We start from the raw sequence: 6,000 nt of genomic DNA, 5'->3' as shown, positions 1-6,000 counted from the left end.
AAAAGGCTGCGAGACTCCCTAAATGTGTAGAAATTAGAAAGGAAGGCTCAGAACATATGACCGTGTGGGGAAAATTATTTTAATGGTCTAAAGAGTCAAAGATGGAAATTTTTTTTCAATCATTAAAAAAAATAATAACTTAGGCAAAGAATAACTGGAGGGAATTTCAAGTTCTGTCTATATCATGGCAAATTTGAGCAGTGCCGGGATTGTTACTATTTACTAGCTGTCTTGACAGAGGCCGTCTATGGCAATACCTGAGCAATACCTGAGCAATACCCGCGGTTCTACAACTCAGCAGCCTTGCGACCTTGAACAAACTACTTAACCTATGTAAGCCTCAGGGTTTTCTCTTCTATAAAATTAACATAACACTAAACTGAATTGTGTTGTGAGGATTAAATGGGATACACACACAGTGATTAGCATGCTGCCTGGTATACAGTAGACACTCCCTGAGTGTTGTTTTCCCATCCTCTTAATTCTCCTCCGTGATTCCAAAGTGAAAGTAATCAGAACATAGATGTGCAAGTTTTGAATGAAATATAAGAAAATAGGAAACCAGGGACTATTTGGGCAGACGGAATGCTTCGGGTCTTCTTTCCTGAAACAATCTGAGTGCTATTTTCTATGCGGCAGCACTGAAACACAAGTCCCTCTGACGAGAAGAGCTAGAAAGGACCAGCTAGCAGCTAGAAACAACGCGTCTGACCACTACGGCTTCTAATGGCTAATACTGGGCATTTACCATGACCAGACATGACGCTACTCACTTCCTGTGCTTTAGTCTCAAAAGTAGCTACTTCTCTCCATTTTGTAGATGAACTTGAGTCTTAGAGGATCTTATAACTTGTCCAATGAACAACTGCAACTTGTCCATAGACAGGGACGTGGACAAATAATTTTGTCCAAACCCAACAGGCAATAAATATAAACTTGGGGAGAAAATGATGGATAGTATAAAACTGTGGCTTTAATGTAAATTATTTTAGGCTAAATTTTTAATCTAGCTATCCAACCTGCCAGACTTAATCAGATATCAACTGGACCTACACCGTTAAATACATAGTGGGCACTTACCCTTACTGCTTTGTCTAATAATTTTGTCTCTATCGTTAATGTCTTATGATTAAGTCGGAATTTCGTGCCCTGACTTTACCTAAAATGGAGAAATAATTCTGATTCGCAAGGTAGCTATGAGGTAAAGCTATAAATAACTACATTCACATATAATTTACAAGCCACCTTCTCTCTAGATTGCATTTATCTTCTGTCATTGAAAAGAAATGGAATCTCTGTACATTTAAGTTTTATTTGGGCCATCCTGAGGACTATAGCCTGAGGATATAAATTCAAGAAGCCCTGAAAGAATGTTCCAACTTCAAAAAGTGAGTGGAACTATTACAGGCAGAAAGAGGGTGGGAGTAAGAAGTTAAAAGTGGATTATTTTAGGACCAGGACACCTGTTCTTCGGGGGAAGAAAACAGGAAGGGTTGTTACCTTGCAGATAGCCTCTGTGGGGGAGGGAGAGGGCCCAAGACTGGTGCTTGACCAGAAAATTACAGACTGGTTGATTAGCATTACATTTCAGGACAGACGGAAACCGAAATTAGATCAGGTATTAAATCTAGGTGTGGTATCACGGGCTTTTAGCATGAGTGATGCCATTTTGGGCCTGTGGGTTTTTTTGTTTTTTTTTTACACTTAAGTATTAAAGTATGTAAAGTTAAGTATTATTTTACTAGACACACCTTAGATGGTTTGTCCAAAAGTTAGCCGACTTGTCGCAAAGAGGAAGGCAAAACAACAAAGACCCCAGATCTCTCTTTTCAGACACTGGTTAACTCAAACAGGAGCACCTATTGAGAAAAACAACTGGAAGATGACTTACTAGCTTGACCAAATTGCTTAACCACTCTTAGCCTCAGTGTCTGGACTTATTCAATATGAGTGATGATATATTTCACACAGGATCATGAGGAGGCTAAACGGATTAATGCTTAAATGCATTTTTGAAAGTGCCTGTCATGTAGTAAGCACAAAACAAGTAATAGCTATCATTACTTTTATGTAAAATACTTCTTTGCTACTTAGCATGGGATTCTTTCCAATTCCTGCATTTAGTGTGTTATTTCTACAGCTTTTCCAAAGAATACTATATCTCTAATATACCATCAAATGCCACCCAGGGAACCGGTGCAATCATTCGCTCCTTAGGTGAACAACTCCGATGCACCCTTGATTTCTGACATTTGACTGCTTCTGTTAAACACCTGCGATTAACAGACCACTCATACATTTTCAGTTTCATCAATTAACCATCCTTCAAGCACTTCCTCTGAGTAAAGCCAGGTGCTAAATGTTGTGGTCGCCATGAAGATATAGAAGAGATCGCCCCGCCTGCCTGATCTTGTGAAAACGTCCACTTGAATACTTATGATACTAACTGCAATTATTTCTTTTGGGGCCTGTACTCTTCCTGTAATATGAACTCCTTGAGGATAGCTATTGTGGCTTATTTCCTGTTTTTATCTCCAACACCTAGAAAAGTGCCAAGCACACAGTGAGGGATCAAAACTTATTGTGGAATAACTCCGTTTACAGTCGATCAGATTTACCCTGAAAAATAGAGATAAAATAAATGGGAAGAGTGAGCAGAGCCCAGGAACTGGTGGGACAATAACAACAGACCCATCATCAGAGTCCCAGAAGGATGTGAGAAAGACAGTAGGGCTGTAAGAGCACTTCAAAAAATAATGGCTGAGCACGTCCCAAATTTTTCAAGTGCTGAAAGAAAAGAACAGTTGACCGTGAATACTGTATCCAGTGAGGAGTGAAGAGGAAACAAAGACATTATCAGACAGAAGAAAACTAACAGAATTTGTTGCTAGCATACCTACTCATAGAAATTGGCTAAAGAGAGTTCTTCAACAAAATGGAAATGATAAAAAAAAAAAAAAGGAGTCTAGGACCATCAAGTAGGAAGAAAGTATAAAGAAATAAGCACAAAAATATGGACTTCTCATAAGTCTTATGAATCATATTTGATGATTGAAACAAAAATACATCATCTGCCCTGGTCAGTGTGGCTCAATTGATTGGCATCATCCTGTTCACCGAGAGGTCACCAGCTGGATTCCCCGGTGGGTTCCTGGTTAGGGCGCATGCCCAGGTTGCAGGCTCCATCACACAAGGAACATCTCATCGATGTTTCTCTCTCTCCCTCACTCTCCCTTCTCCTCTCTCTAAAATCAATGAAAACATGTTTAAAAAACAATTATATATCATTTTACTATCAAGAAAAATATATTTAAAAGTGGGAAAAGAAAAGAGGATATATATGGAGTAAATTTTCACACAGTAGACTGATGTGTTGTATATATGCTCAATGTAACACCTAAAATAAACACCTAAAAAACATACTCAAAAACTCTAAATACATCAAAAAGGAATCCTAAAGTATGTTTAAGGAAACCACAAGAAGGTAAGAAAAGAAAAATATATAATAAATTCAATAAATTTTAACAAAAAGCAATAGAGGAAAGAATAAAATAAAACAAAATATAAAATAGCAGATTTAAGTCCTAAACCTGTCAATAATTACATTAAATGCAAAGGTCTAAATATAGCAATTAAAAGACAGATATTTGCAGAATGGACACAAAATTATTATCCACAATATGCTATCTACAAGAAACTCACTTCAAACATAACAACAACATAAGAATGTTGTAAAAGGATGAAAAAGGTATACCATGCAAATATTAATTTAAAAAATGCAGTAAATATTCAGATAAAGTACACTTCAGAGCAAAGAAAATTACTAGAGACAAAGAGGGACAGCACCAGGAAGACACAGTGATCCTAAATATATGTGCACAAAAAAAAAAAAAAGAAGAGCTGATACGAGAAACAGACAAAACTGATAGGAGAAACAGACAAATCTACAACCATAGTGGTGGATTTCAACATCCCACTTTCAGCAAATGAATTACTAGATAGAAAATCGGTAAAGATATAAAAATGAGCAACACAATCAATCAACTGAATCTAATTAACATATTCAGAACATTCTACCTGACAAGAGAATTTTTTTTAAACATGTAAGAGCCTATGAACATGCACCAACAGAGACTATGTCCTAGGCCATGAAACACACTTCAACAAATTTAAAAGGATTATTAAAATAATACAGGTTATTTTTCTGACTTCAACCTAAAAATCATTAACAGGAAGACAAAAATAATTTGCCAAACTTAAAATTAACACATTTCTAAATAATTTTTGGGCAAGGAGATTTTAAAACACACAAAATTAAATAAAGATAAAAATGCAACATGTCAAAATATATAGATGAAGCTAAGCACTACCGAAGGGCAAACTATAGCCCTAAATGCTTACATTAGAAAAAAGAAAGAGTTTCAAATCAATAATCTTTGTCCCCACCAAGAAACTAGAGAAATAAAGAATAATAATCCCACAGCAAGGAGAAGGAAGAAAATTATTATAAGTTTCAATGAAACTGAAAACAGAACTATAGGGAAAAAATAAAACAAAAAAGTGGTTTATTTGAAAAAAAAAGCAATAAAATTGACAAAGGTTCAAACATGACTGACAGAAATAAAAAAATATATAAGACACAGATCATTATTATCAGGAGTAAAACAAGGTATCAGTACAGATTCTGCTCTCATTAAAAGGATAATGAGGAATACTACAAATAATTTTACACTAAAAAAATTACAACCTATAAGACACAGATCAATTTCTCAAAACCTAAAAACTATCAAAACTCAATCAAGGTGACTTGAATAATCCCATGACCATTACAAAAATTGAATTAGTAATTTAAAAGCTGAAAAAGGAATCTCCAAGCATAGATGATTTTACCAGAGAACTCCATGCACTTACACACACAAATCCTCAACAAAATATTAACAAATCAAATCCAGCAATGTTTAAAAAGAATTACAAGCCCTGACCTACTGAATTTTTTTCCAGGTATGCAAGGATGGTTCAACACTTGAAAATTAGTCAATTAATTAATCCAGAATATTAATAAGCTAAAGAAAAAGAAATCACATTATTGCATCAAATAATACAGAAAAAACATCTGACAAAGTCCAATGCCCATAAATATAATAGACACTGTCAGAAAACTAGTAATGGAGTGAAGCTTCCTCAACTGATAATACAATCTATAAAAACCTACAGATAACATCACACTTAATGGTTAAAAAAAAGAATGATTTCCCCTTTTCCCCTTAAGATTAGGAACAAGAGGATATCATACTACTTTTATAAGTTCTAACCATTATAATAATGGGGGGGGGGGAGCACACAGGATTGAAGTGGAAGAAATAAAACTATCTCTATTTGCAGATGATATGATTATGTATGTAGAAAATCTCCAGGCATCTACAAAAAAGAAACAAACTCTGAAAAAAGTGAGTTCAGCAAGGTTCTAGAATATAAAATCCACACACATAATGCAATTAAATTTCCTTTTTTTTTTTTTTACATTTCTATTTACTAAAAACTAATATATAGAAACAAAATTTAAAACACAATAACATTTATAATTGCTTCAAAAGTAAATATTTAGGGATAAATCCAACAAAACATGTACAGGACTCTGTATCCTGAAAATTACTAAATGCTGATGAAATAAATCAGACACAAATGAATGGAGGGATACCACGTTCATGGATTGGAAGACTCAAAATAGCAAAAATGCTAATTCTTCCCAAATTCCTCTATAGGTTCAATGCAATTCCTATTAAACCATCAAGGTGTTTTATAGGTATAGACAATCTTCTTCTAAAATTTATGTGGAAAGGTACAGGGACTATCATAGCTAAATCAATTTTAAAAGAAGAATGAAGCGGGAGGAACCACTCTACTAAATGTTAAAGCTTGTTAAACAGCTACAGCGGTCAGCATGTTATCGTTGGAGGGATGGACACAGGATCAGTGGAACAGCCAGAGAACTCAGAAAGA

Source organism: Molossus molossus, unplaced genomic scaffold, assembly GCF_014108415.1.
Source record: "Molossus molossus isolate mMolMol1 unplaced genomic scaffold, mMolMol1.p scaffold_m16_p_5, whole genome shotgun sequence".
NCBI lineage: Eukaryota > Metazoa > Chordata > Mammalia > Chiroptera > Molossidae > Molossus > Molossus molossus.
The sequence above is the reverse complement of the archived record's forward strand: the minus strand, read 5'-3'. Positions refer to the sequence as shown.